The 14,844-nt window shown below is 46.6% G+C and overlaps 1 protein-coding gene across 3 annotated transcripts in view; it reads left to right on the forward strand.

Annotated features, from left to right (window-relative positions):
* The window catches only part of ATP6V1A (ATPase H+ transporting V1 subunit A), a 328,148-nt gene that overhangs the window by 298,928 nt on the left and 14,376 nt on the right, over positions 1-14,844 (forward strand). The gene's annotated exons all lie outside the window — the stretch shown is intronic.

Genomic DNA, 14,844 nt, shown 5'->3' on the forward strand with positions numbered 1-14,844 from the left:
CTCCTACAGCATATTTACGGGTGGTGATTCTAGGGCAATGATCAGTCCTGTGAGCCTGTAACACTATTTTATTAGTGCGTTCTTAAGCCCTTGGCCTTCAAATAGGATAGTTGTAGTGGTCAGCTCTCCCTCTCGCAAGGAAAGCTGAATTTGTCTCCGAAGATGCTTTTGCATCACAATTAAATACCCTTTTCTTGTTATTATGAAAAGGGCAGTCCTTGTGATTGATGATGTAAAATTCAAGAATTTGCACTTGAATTCTGTTGCACATTCACTAAAATCTTACAGATGTATGTAACACTAATACATGTACATCCGAGCAGTTGGTGCACTATCAACCTATTTTAATGCAAGCATTAGATGATAAAGCATGCAAGATAAGGGCTTATGGTCAAGATGGTGTCACAGTAGTCACCTGAATGCAGTACGCCAATCACCATCTTAAGAGTGGTCCCCATCCAGCACCGCTGAAAGCCCTGGAGGCATGCCACCCACCACCACACATAGTTGAGGTTAATATGGACTCACACAAGATTTCAGTGCAGTGTGAGATACCCCCTATTGAAAAGTTGGACCATTAATAGGGGTTGGAGACCTATGTCGGCACAATATGGAAGAGGAATTGTGTTTGCAGGCAGAGACTTCTGATTGACAGTAGTGTATGAGGGAGTGCCAGACCCAAGCAAGATCCCTCTGGCAGACCCTATGCCCAAGTCCTCCAAACTCAAAGGAAACCAGTCAATTGAGAGCTATGTATGTAAGCACAACATTAAAATGGAGGATTTAAAAGACTGTTTAGTTGAACTCAATTCAATTCAATTCAATTCAATATCAACTTTATTCGGTAGTTTTGAAAAAACACCATAAAAGTTCAGATAGAATAAAAACACAGTTACAATTGTATGAGAAAAGGGTTAAAAAGATAATTAAATGTACATTTTGTTTAAAAAAAAATACATGGAAGTAAGAAGTGCATCACAATTTCATTAGGGCAAATTTTTCCCACATGTGCAAATACGTACAGTTTTTCTGTTATCTCAGTCCCTTCGTTAATATGTATAAGCGATGTTGTTCGAGGTTATAAATTTGTGCGGTGGCGTATACAGAATTTAAGGTAAGATACAATCGCTTTCGCATAGTTTTCATTTTCCAGGAATTGTAGTGCCAAATACGCTGAGCGACATTGACGGAGACCCCAGAACTTCAAGATAGGGAGTATCCAGCGCTTCCGGGGCTCGCTATAGAATTTGCAGAATAGCATTGTGTGTATCGTTGATTGTGGCGATACCAAATCACAAGGGCACATAGAGGTAGTAGAAGTCCTGACATTTTGCTCAGGAAATGCAACTAGTAGATGGAACAAATCAAGTCTGAAGCGGGTAAGCAGCATTCTTTCAAACTGTGTTATTTTGAAATTTAGGTAAGGCACAATATGGAAGAGGAATTGTGTTTGCAGGCAGAGACTTCTGATTGACAGTAGTGTATGAGGGAGTGCTTGACCCAAGCAAGATCCCTCTGGCAGACCCTATGCCCAAGTCCTCCAAACTCAAAGGAAACCAGTCAATTGAGAGCTATGTATGTAAGCACAACATTAAAATGGAGGATTTAAAAGACTGTTTAGTTGAACTCAAAACCGGGATTGATAAAACATTCACCAGGGAGTTAGCAATATTGTGGGCCGAATTAAATATAGAAGACCTGAAAAAAGTGAAACTAGCCTTTACAATGCAATTGGTCTCGCAATCACATTGTTTTGAGCTATTGGCATTGAAAATGTTATTGTTTTTTTTCCTTCGTGAAGCATTAATCAAGTAAATCACAATGTTTTTACCCCCTTGTTGATCCCCCGCAAAGCTCATCAGCATGTGCCCGCCAGTTTGAGCTTGAAATGACACACTGCGTGAGTATTTTTCCAAAGTATGGGAGATTGCAGGCATTTTTATTTGCTGCAGGCAATATTTGTGCTAATATCGAGTAAGTCAACAGTATAAATCGGCCCACAGGGCATAAACAAAGTACACAAACTGTTAAAAAACCGGCCACACACTGATCTGTCAGACCAGCCCATTGGGCACTGCCAGATTGCCGTGGGCCAATCCGAGCCTGTAAATACTTTCAGTAGGAAAATACCTGCACTTCTCCGTCACAAGTACGTACTCCCAGATAGTGAGCACCAGTGAGTCAACATGTCCATATCAAGAAGTTCCTACTACCACATTGTGGTTGCACATACCCGTTTTCCCACTTATGCACTATTTTACTAAGATGGTTCTCTTGCCACAAGCGGTCTGGTGCAGGGTGCCTAGCAAGCATGCAAGGTAATAAATGCTTTCTATTAAATTAATATTGAGGAATGTATTTAATGAATAAATAAACAACCTAATAAAACAATAAATCCTTGATAGTTTCAGGTTAATTTATTGTAACACCCACCGAATAGTCTGCTCCATCAGCTGGCACAGCAACTGACACCGTCTTACTGCGGCTTTAACATTCTGCCACTGATGTCATACATATTAGGCAGGGAACGAGAAACTTAAAGTTGCAACACAACCGTTTCCTGCCAATTCTATCACAGAAAGAAATCAGATTCGTGATCTCCAAGGGCAGGAGGGTGCCAAGGTACTCACTGACTTGAAAACGTGCGAGTTCAAACATGTGCACGCACCAACACGCCTGAGTGCCGCTCACCTGCATATTACATGTCTGGAACAGTAAACGATTGTGATGTGAAAGTACCTTTCCCTAGTTCAGATTTGCATTAAAGACCGCTATAATATCGAGCTCTGAACCCAATGTTTTGGTTAACGTTACATAATCTGTTTTGTGGTTGGGTGGCAGCTGGTAGGTGTCGAGGTTTGCATGCTAAAATTCAGCACAAACTTCCAATGTGGGACTCAAATGATGTATTGTGCCATTTAGAATTCACCAGGAAATCAACAAGAGTTGTGCTCAAAAGCTAATCCATGTGAAGCAATCTTCTTTTCAGTTCCTCCGAAATGCTATGTTAAGCTCTTTTACGTTTTAGGTCAAACACAATATAAAGGTTGTTTTTGCATCATTTATTCTCACTACAAACATTTTCAGTCTAAAAACAAACAGGACTAGGGTCGTACTAGCTGACCACCCTACTGGTTTTTCCTGCCCTCGAAAACAGTCAATGGATGCATGCGAAGCGCCTTCAGTGCGCCAGTTAAAGAGACAGTTTTTAGGAAACATTTACAGCAATGCGACCTGCGTAAAACAGGCAATACCCCTCCTCTTTGAAGAGTGATGCGTTCATATCATCCGACAAGATGGGCTGACCTCTCGAAAGCTTATTAAGATGAAAGAAATGTTTATTACACTGCTCAAACCAACAAAAGGAACAGCTTACATAGGGATTATGTTTTTTACACCGATGTCATTTGGCAGCGGTCGTTGCACATAAACGTACATGACGGTCTTCCGTAGGTTATTGTCAGAATACAAGGTCCCATGCCCTTCTAGTAATTATCTAACGGTTCACCTATGATCACTACATAAAAAAACCACAAAAAAATAAACGTATGCACTATCACTTTCATAGATGTTATAGCCATTGTCTCTTCAAAGAATTTGCACTGGTGATAAACAAATGAATGTTTAGCGACAGTAAAGACGAGACAGCAGGAGAAAAATTAATGAGACGTTAGATCGGGACGACGCAAATGCAGAGATTACGGATAGAGCATGGCAGACTATACTGGAACATCCCAAAATGTTGTCCCGTAATGTCAGGTTTAAATTTATTCAAACAATGATACTCCACAGTGCATATCTTACCCCTAAGAGGATACATCTTATGTTCCCAGACTCCCCTCATTGCTGCCCTCGCTGTGGGGAAGACGAAGCGGACTTTATACATATGATATGGTTTTGCCCGCGCTTACGTGCTTACTGGAGTGAGATTTGCCGAGTTCTTAACACCTAACACAATTGCCGGCCCCTACGGGGGTCTTTTCCTGTTTATTAGGGTTACGACACCGATCCGGGAAGCAGAAAGTCGGATTAAAGTTTACAGACTTGTCATATATTTTGGCTATAACCATGAAGTGGAAGTCCCCTAGACCCCCCTCAGTATCAGTGTGGCGGGCTGACTTGTTGCAATGGTGTGGTAAATTAAATTACCGGACACTTTTTGATTACATTAAATGACAATAAGGATAGCTCAATCAAATGAGAGGCAGAGTCCGTGGTATCTGAGTCATACGGGCTTTAATGAAATGCCTCGAGGCATGGGACATCGGGTTCCATCACCACTAAGGTTCAGGAAGGGACATTCAACATTTTATTAACATCACACATTATATATAGTAAAACAGTATAATTGAAATGAATACAGTAGGCGTAACAGGTGAAAAGAGAGAGATAAGAACACATGTGCGTAACAGGAGGCGTGTAAGAAGGCGTACACATGGGCGTGCACTTGACATGTCAGAGAAACGTCACAAGAAACGTCACATGTGGGTGGATGCTTAGAAAAAGTTTGCAGAATCAGCAGAAACCTTTGGTATACATGCGCGCGCAGCTGAGCATGACGTGTAACTGGGGAGAGCTGGGGGCTTTGACTTTAGTACTAGTAGAGGAGACTAATGTCTGGGATGTCAGAACGACCTGCACTTAGAACATATCTGGTATCTTATGTTTGGAGGATGTAGTGTCTGAAGTAAAAGGTCTCTCGGGCAGAGGCCGTTCATCACTGAATGCTAGTGCGTGCATATGGATCTTCATGCAAAGTGCGGGGGCCATGGGCCTACCATGGTAACGGGATCAGTAAATTACTTGCATGGAGACAGGAAGGCAGGGCCCTTTGCTCTGCAGCCGGGAACATGTTTACCTATTTCACTAGACTGGAATGTGTTTTCGAGGAGGCTGAGCAGATAACTTGTAGGTAAAACATCGTCTTGGCAAGCAGGCCGAGCCGGGCACCGCTCGTCTGAGCAGGATGTAAGGCAGAGGTCAGGGATGCATACCTAAACTGTAGCTTTCAGGGGCAGAAAAGAACTCGGAGCCTCGATTGAGGGTCTGGCTCGGCTGGGCCAGAAAACATGGAGAAAACGTGTGCGAGTTTCAAAAGTGTACCATGTAAAGACGTTGGCACCATAGGCCTAGAAGCCTAATTAACATGATTTTCTTGGAGAACTGTATAACTGACATGTTAACGTTGGACGCAAATGCATATGCGTCTTTCTAGCAGGCACGGAAAAGGAATTACATGACATACATGGGACACGTGTGTATGGATAGGGTGCGAGTGGGGGACACATTAGCTACCTAAAAATTTCTATTTCCTCATTCCCTCCTTGGCCCCTACTTCACCCTTTAGGATATATCTATTTTCATGAGACCATCTATCTGTTCATATAACATCATTTGTTCATCTTTTATCATTCGGGAACGGGAACTTGGACTTGGAATACAAGCTGTGGCGCACAAGCCGCAAATCGCTGGCCCACATTGCAGACAGAGACAACAACTGAATAGGATAAGCAGTATTATTCCTAGGAATGATAACAATTTCCATCCCCAGACGGACATCACACTCCAGAGCCAACCGGACCAAGTCCAGGTGCCTGGATTCTGGTGTATCAGGTGAGCAATTTCGTGAAGCCGTGTTATGGCCTTATACACGGATGGCGCGTTATTAGGAATAAACACGCAACAACTGGATCCGATCACTCTACAAGCCCGCCCCTATCGGCCAGGATGACGTCAAGGACAAGGCGATTTTGAAGAACAACAAGTCTCATAGCAGACTGCTCTTCAGTCAGGTTACCTAAAGCAGAAGTAGTTTCATTCACTACCGCTTCCAGTGTTCTAGCTAATTTGCGTATCAGTTTACTGTTTTGAACAGGACCTACAAAGAAAAAGAATCCTTTATTGAAATCTGTATATTGTTCCCACGTTGTCTCAGTCTGATCGACAATTGGGGACTTGATCTCCCTTCTATGTCTTACATGCACAAGGTGTGAATTTCGATGATAATCAGGTGGGGCTAGAAAAACAGGTGGTAATAGGAACGCAATATAACACGTTCCATCCCAATCAGGGGGCAGATGTACATAGGCTGTCTGACCACAAATAAAATAAGAATGGCGAGAGGCTTTGAAAGTAGACTTTCCTTTATCGCTGAATTCGACCACAGTATTACAATCACTGTGTCCTAGATGTACTGAACCATTCTTTCTAACGCATAATTCGCCTTTCACTGGCAAAACTGTTATAAACGGCAAGTTCGAATTAGTCTCGGACTGGACGTTCAGGATCATGAGATTGAGGGAAAAGTTACCTAATTCATACACTTCATTTTCTAGATCGGTCCCTCTCCTTTGTGGAAGACCGTCTGCGTCTGGGAAACATGCTTTATTCATGACTGTATTCAGGTTCCCCCATATCCAATTGCCTTGGGAAACTTTGGACTTACTGTCTAAAGAAGACATTCGAGCAAACCATGCTCCACATGAACCATTATGTGTAAACGGGTAGGGAAAGAGGGGCAGAGCTCCCTTGTATTTCTGATAAGGTGGGAGTCGGCCACATACCCAGCAATTGGTGGCATTGCTGGTCTGGTGAGTATGGTGTAACATACGAATGAATGTATTGTTGCGCATTGCTAATCGATAGGACAGCTCATGAGGGGGCAGGTCGCTGAAAGTGTGCTCTACAGAGTCATTAGAGGAATTATGTGCATGTGAACTAAAAAAGGAGGAAAGAAAACATGTAACATGAAGCTTATACATATAATCGAAATGCTCAGAATAAACATGAAAATTAACGTTATGATGCATCTGCTATGCAAGTGTTTGCAATATTGTTCTCTCTTTTCGATTCGCCTATCTCTCTGACTACTTGGGTCTATCTTATTCATGTCAGAAACCTGTCTAACCGCTTCACCCGAGGGGGACTTAAACAATTAAACGCTGTCTGACTTACTAGACCTCAATTTAGCTCGGTACTCCTGCTGTGGAGTTTTCTCTAACAGGGGGAGTTTAGAGTCAGTGTCTGAAACGGGGCAGTCCTTGATTACAGTCTCTGGACACAATCCATAAAATCGCTTCACGTGGCTAGAGTGGAGCCACCCCTTACGACCTTCCAGTTTCACTGCGGTCCTTGTGGTCATCAACACCAGCTTTGGCTGCTTCCACCTTGGCTCCAGAGGGCTTGTGCGATCGAAGTTGCGGACATAGACATAATTCCCTGGAACGATTTCATGCGGTTTTACTTGGGTGTTGTCCGGGAAGGCAGCCGCGACCTGTGAAAGACAAGATAGTAGTGCAGACATCAAGGAAGCTAGGTAATCTGTCAGCATATTACTGTCGACATCCGTAATTTTACGAGGCATAGTTGTACCCCACATATTGGGAGGTCTGCCGAAGACTACCTCATAGGGAGATAGTCCGGTTCTGGAATGAGCTACCATGCGCATATAGAAGAGGGCAACTGGCAGGGCTACTATCCAATCTACACCTTTTTCTGCACAGACCTTCGCTAATCGTGTTTTCAGAGTTTGGTTGTGTCGCTCGACTAAACCAGCTGCTTCGGGGTGTCGTACACAGTGAAATTTCCACTGGTAACCTAACAGGAGTGATACCTGTTTCATAAGCTCGGACAAGAATGGCTGTCCATTATCTGAGTACACGACACGGGGCAAACCGTATCGCGGGAAGAATTCACGAACCAACTGCTTAGCAGTGGTCGCGGCAGCGTAATCTGGGACTGGATACGCTTCTGTCCATCTGGAAAGGGCACATACAACTACGAGGACATATTTGAATCCTCTACATCGGTCCATCTGGATATAATCCATCTGGAGGACTTCAAAAGGATGGTCAGGAGGATGGAATCCACCTTGTTCCACGGGAATGCCTTTGCCTGGATTGAACTGACAACAAATCATGCAGGTACGCACTTTCTGTTTTGCTGCTGCACGTAAATGCTTGTTGAACCAGAGGTTCTGAATGCTGTCTAACATGGCTTTTTCTCCTAAGTGTGCTGGACTATGTGCTGTATTAATGATAACTTGAACCATAGAGTCGGGGAGGAACCATGTGGCTCTACCCTTCGTCATCCATCCCTGATCTGTCTGGATCCCTCCTTGTTCAGTCCATTTCTTGATTTCGTCTGGAGTGGCATGCGTCTGTATGTCGAGTACATCTAGAGTGGGATCCTTCACTGTCATACAATGTGTCTGTGATGATACTTCAGTCTTTGGCGGATCTGTCGGTATGTCTGTTTGAGTCTGAGCTGTGAGTTTAGCTGTTCGATCTGCCAGGTCGTTACCCTGGGAAATGGTGTCAGTGACTTTCGTATGTGCCTTGCACTTCATGATAGCAATGGATGTAGGTAAGTGTATCGCTTCTAATAGAGCTTGAATGAGGGGACCATGCTGTATCTTGGCACCATGAGAAGTTAAAAAACCTCTTTCTTGCCAGAGGACGCCGAAGTCGTGAACGACTCCGAATGCATACTGCGAATCTGTATATATGTTTACTTTCAGGTTCTTGGCTCGGATGCAGGCTTGGGTCAGAGCAATGAGCTCCGCTGCTTGAGCAGACAATGTGTCAATACGATGTGTTTTTATGACTTCAGTTTCAGTGGTCACTGCATAGGCGGCCACTAATTCTCCTGTGCTTGTTCTCATACATGAACCATCCACATAAAGTGTCAGGTCTGGTTCTGGCAATGCAATGTCTGTCAAGTCTTGTCTGGGTTTCGTTACTGTATTGATGACTTCCACGCAGTCATGTGGTGTCGGGTCAATCGTGCTCGAGGGTAACAATGTGGCAGGATTTAAGGTATTGCAACGTCTGATCTCTATGTGTGGCTGAAACAATGTCAATTCATATCCTGTTAATCTTGCTATGGTCAAGTGTTGTGTCTGGGTTCGGTTCAGAAGAACTTCCACGGAGTGTGGAACTTGTACTGTCAGGGGATGTCCTAACACTATGGAATCGCTTTGTCTGATTGCTAGAGCTGTTGCTGCAACTGATTTGAGGCACGCAGGCAGAGCCTGGGCTACTGGATCTAATGTACTAGAAAAATAAGCACAAGGCTTGTGTTTTCCTGCTTGATCTTGTGTAAGCACGGATAATGCTGTGCCATCGCGTTCTGTGACAAAGAGTGTAAAAGGTTTGCTGTAACATGGTGTCGCAAAAACAGGTGCTTGACATAAGGCTTTCTTTAATTCGTCAAAAGCTTGTGTGTGTTCCTGAGTCCAAGGGAGGACAGTCGAAGTCGCTGCCTCCTGTGTGGTCAATTGTATGAGTGGCTTGGCTAGATATGCATACTGAGGGATCCATTGTCTACAGTAAGAAGTGAGGCCAATGAAGGCCCGTACCTCCTTTTGTGTCTTGGGTTGTGGCAGATGTGCAATTAACTGGATGCGCTCTGGTGTCAACTGTCTCCCCAACTTGGACAGCAAGTGCCCAAGGTATACCACTTGCTGGGCACAGAATTGTAGCTTCGAAGGGGACACTTTATGTCCCTTTTCAGCCAAGAAATACAAGACAGTCAGTGACGCGTGCTCACAGTCACGTTCGGTCCGTGCTGTTATTAACAGGTCATCAACGTATTGCAGCAAAGCAGTGTCAGTAGGCATGTGAATACCGTCTAGTTGTCGTTTCAGGGCTTGACTGTAAATACTAGGACTTTCTGTGAACCCTTGAGGTGCACGTGCAAATTTGAAGCTTCGGCCATTTAAAGAGAATCCGAAGAGATACTGACTTTCAGGATGAATGGGGACACTAAAGAAGGCGTTCTTGAGGTCAATTACAGTAAAGAATGCTGCTTCGGAATCAATAGCAGTCAATAAGGAAGAAATGTCTGGCACTACTGGGTACTGAGGAATGATGCATTTATTTAATTCTCGAAGGTCAATCACCAATCGGTAGACTGGTGGTGCATTTGGGTCAGTTCGTTTAAGAATCGGAATGATTGGAGAATTACATACATTGGAGTCAGTTTCTATAACTACTCCTTGGGCAATCAGTTTGTCAATAATTTTCAGTAAGGCTGCTACAGCCTCGGGGGGCAATTTGTATTGTCGGATTCTGGGTAGTACAACTCCTTGCTTGAGTGTAACACGATAAGGTGTAATGTGCATACAACCTACATCAGTTGGACCTTGTGCCCATAAATGCTGTGGTACATTTTGCAATCTTGGATCAAAATCTCTCAACACATAATGACCTTTGAAATCACGTAAAAACAATCTGCAGAAAACATAACTTTAAACGGCCAAAAGGCCTTGTATTTACTACGTCGGTATTGTTTGCGTGCGGTCTCGAGTTCTTCCGTCTCTCGGAGCCGGAATCAGCGGAGTTTTGCTCTTCGGACATCGAGGCCTTCTCATCGCGACTCGACAGCGACTTTTCAAGCATGGAGCGGAGTCCGTTTAAGCTCTGTCCGCTCTGTGGGGCCAAATACCCACATATAGACGTGCACCCGGTCTGTAACAAATGCCTTTCACCAGACCATAACGAAGAAAACTGCAGGGCCTGTGCGAGTTTCAGGTCCAAGAAGACACTCAAGATTCGGCGCGCGGTGCGCCTTGAGGCCCACCAAACAGCCCCGGAACCGGACGACATCTTCGACGACCAAGAAGAGGAGGACCAGAGCCATCATCTTCAAATCTCCCCGCCCGAGACGGAGGTCGAGGCGGATCCGGAAGACGACATCGGAGTCGTGGATCAAGGCCTTGAAAACGTCGATGAGGTAGGGGACGTCGAAGAGGTTTATGGGGCCGCGGAAGATAGCTCAGGGGATGAGCTATGCCCCGAAGTTTACGGACATACAGAACGGGTCACGGGATCGCCTGTCGGCCTTACCCAAGACCCCGTCGCGCAAGCCACGGCCCCGCCTTCAGGCCCGGCCACGGACTTACTTGCTGCGCAGACGGTATCAAACCCGAAACTGAAACCTGCGGTATCGACTACACCTAAAATGGCCGAACCGAAAACGAAACCGAAACTTAAGGACTCCAGCGTCCCTAAGATGGCGGCCGTACCACCAAAAACGATTAAAAACGCTGCTTCATCGACTCCGTCGACCTCCGGTCCACAGAGATCGAAGAAATCTGTCGATTCCACAGTGTCGAAATCGGGGCCAGAGGGGGGATCCTCTAAGAAGGGCGGCACGCACAGGTCAACCGCTGCGACGCCGGCAAAGCCCGCCAAAGACAGCGGCACGGCTCCAGCTCCGACTGGGACGTTGGTCGGACGCGTGGTAGAGACGGAGCCGTCGAAGTCACACGGATCGAAGACTGGCACATCTGCGCATCGATCCAAGGCCTCTGGGTCGGCGGACGCGGCATCATCGTCCAAGACTCGGAAGGGCCAACAGGACGTCGGATCCGAAGGCAAGGTCAAGGATTCCTCGTCGGTGCCAAAGGCCACTGTGAATGAAACGTCCCTCGTCGCTTCTTCACTACAAAGAATTAGGGAGAAAGCCTCTGCTTCGTCGGCGCCGACGCCATCGCCACAGAAGGCGATAGACGTTCCGGTAAAGTCTGCGAGTAAACTCCTCTTCCTTCTGCCGCCAAAAGAGGCGCTGAAGGCCTTCTCAACAAAATCGACACCAAAGAAGTCGGATTCTTCAACGGCAGGGGCACTTTCAGGTCGAGTCCTCGACTCAGAAGAGGATTCGGAGTGTTTTATCGACGCTGATACAGGCAAATTGACCCTTTACAAAAGGAAGATAACTTCACAGCCGGTGGACTCATATGTCATCCCCCTGAAGAAGAAAAAGTATACACAGGACGCCTCAGGCCTCATGGAACCTATCCAGCACCCTCTAAGAAGGAGCCCAACTCCGTCTCCAGACCCCTCTGAAAGTGAGGGATATGGTGAAGATGACCAATACACTTTCCCAGTCAATGAACCGGATGCACAGCCGGATTCATATGATGACTTTGGTGACCAAGGCACCCATAATGTGGGACAAGACCCACAGCCTTTCAGTACACGTGCATCCCCAACAGAGGATTCTGCAGGTTTCCATGCACTCATTGAAAGGGCAGCTGCTAATCATGATGTGGACATGCATGCTGACCCTGTTGAAGAGGATTTTCTATTTGACACTTTTTCAGTTTCAGAAAGAACTGTAAAGACACTGCCTATGCTCAAAGGGGTCCTCAAGCATGCGGCGGACATCTTTAAAGAGCCTACCAGGGCGAGGGTGGTCAATCCACGTATTGAAAAGAAGTACCGACCAGCACCTGCAGACCCTGCATACATTCGGGGACAGTTGCCGCTTGACTCCCTGGTGGTCGCAAATGCCCGAAAGAGGGCCAACTCCCAAACAACGGGTGAAGCTCCTCCCCCGGATAAAGAGTCCAAAGTGCTAGAGGCAGGAGGCAAAAGGGTAGCTGCGCAGGCTGCCAATTTCTGGCGTATTGCAAATACACAGGCACTATTGGCGCGTTATGATAGGTCGCATTACGACACCCTAGAGCAAATTGTGCAACACCTGCCTCCACAGTTTCAAGAGGGCACCAAAATGATTATACAGGAAGGACAACTGATCTCCAACGCGGCCATAAAGTGTGCACTTGATGCCGCGGACACAGCCGCTAGGACCATTAACACTAGCGTCATGCTGAGACGACAGGCGTGGCTCCGCATATCAGGGTTTAAACCTGACATTCAGACAACCATACTTAATCAACCAGTCAATCCTGATAGACTGTTTGGTCCAGATGTTGACACCACCCTAGAAAAAATTAAAAAAGACACCGAAACTGCCAAATCTATGGGGGCCCTTCAATCACAACAGTTTCGTGGCAATACTTTTCGTCGCTCAGGTGCACGTGGAGTCACCAGAGGACAGATGGGTCAGCAGTCACAATTCTCTAGAGGTGGAGCACAATCCTCGTACCCCAAACAGAACAAGGGGGGCTACAGAGGAAACAGCACCAGAGGACGCAGCAGAGGGAACAACAACTCACGCTCCTCTACCCCAAGCAAACAGTGACTCTCTGTCACTGCCCCCCGACCACTTAACACCTGTCGGGGGGAGACTACAGCAGTTCCTGCCCGTCTGGTTCAACATCACCACAGACAGGTGGGTGCGACAACTTGTCCAGTACGGTTATTGTCTAGTGTTAAAATCCACTCCACCCAACATTCCACCAAGGCAAAGGCCTATGTCCGCAGAGCACTTGCACTTATTGCAGCAGGAAGTGGTGGTGATGCTGCAAAAAGGAGCAATCGAGCTCGTGCCAGTGGGGGAGGAAGGCACGGGGGTATATTCCCTGTACTTCCTTATTCCAAAAAAGGACGGATCTCTCAGACCAATTCTGGATCTCCGTCCCCTCAACCTGTATATACTGTCAGAACATTTCCATATGCTTACTCTGCAACAGATTCTTCCCTTGTTAAACCAAGGGGACTTCTTAGCAACCTTAGACCTCAAGGATGCTTATTTCCACATTCCACTACACCCCTCCCACAGAAAATACCTCAGGTTCACTATCCAAGGCAGGCATTATCAGTTCAAGGTCCTACCCTTCGGAGTCACCACAGCCCCAAGGGTGTTTACCAAGTGCCTGGCGACAGTGGCAGCGCACCTCAGGAGGCAGAACATCCATGTCTACCCCTACCTGGACGACTGGCTCGTTCAAGCCAAGTCGGAACAACAGTGCGCCGCAGATATGTCGACTACCATTCACCTCCTTCACGACCTGGGTTTCTCGTTGAATTACCCAAAGTCGCATCTTCAGCCGGCACATGTCCGGCAGTTTCTAGGTGCGACAATCAATACCCTGACGGCCAAAGCTCAACCAAACCAAGTCAGGATAGACAGCATGCAGTCTCTAATCCAAAGGTTCAGACCACAACACTCACTTCCAGCGAGAGTGTTCATGCAGTTGATAGGCATGATGGCCTCCTGCATCTTCATAGTCCCTCACGCACGGTTGCATATGCGCCCGCTCCAGGAGTGCTTAGCAAATCAGTGGACACAGGCTCAGGGACAATTAACAGACCTAGTGTTGGTTACCAGTCGGGCATACGACTCTCTGCATTGGTGGACTCCACACAACCTTTGCAAGGGCCGACTGTTCCAGGAGCCAGTGCCACAGATTATCCTGACAACGGACGCGTCTCTCCAGGGATGGGGAGCTCATCTGCTCACTTACACAGTGCAGGGACTATGGACGACGCAGCAACAGAAGATGCACATCAACTATCTAGAACTGATGGCGATCTTCATGGCGCTCAAGTCCTTCATTGTACATCTGTGCAACAAAGTGGTGTTAGTCCGGACGGACAACATGACCGCGATGTACTACATCCAAAAGCAGGGGGGCACCCACTCACCGCAGCTGTCTCATCTGGCTCAGAGCATGTGGAAGTGGGCCATTCAGAGGAAGATCTTCCTCATGGCAGAACACCTCCCAGGGAAGGACAATCAGATGGCGGATCTGCTCAGCAGATACAGCCATCAAATGCACGAGTGGGAGATACATCCATCAGTACTCCAGCCGTACTTCCAAAGGTGGGGTCATCCAGAGATAGACCTGTTCGCCACAAGGGAGAACGCAAAATGCCAAAGCTTCGCCGCCAGGTTCCCACACCCGCAATCGCAGGGCAATGCGATATGGATGAACTGGTCAGGCAAATTTGCGTACGCTTTTCCGCCGACACCTCTGATACCACTGGTGGCGAAAAAACTAAGGCAACACTCGATGACACTCATCCTAGTTGCTCCAACGTGGGCGCGCCAGGCCTGGTACACCACGTTCCTCGAACTCTCAGTGGTACCGCATCAAAGACTGCGCCTCACGCCCAGGCTTTTGACGCAGAACCATGGAGAAATTCAGCATCC

Source organism: Lissotriton vulgaris, chromosome 8 (genome assembly GCF_964263255.1).
Source record: "Lissotriton vulgaris chromosome 8, aLisVul1.2, whole genome shotgun sequence".
NCBI classification, from domain to species: Eukaryota; Metazoa; Chordata; class Amphibia; order Caudata; family Salamandridae; genus Lissotriton; species Lissotriton vulgaris.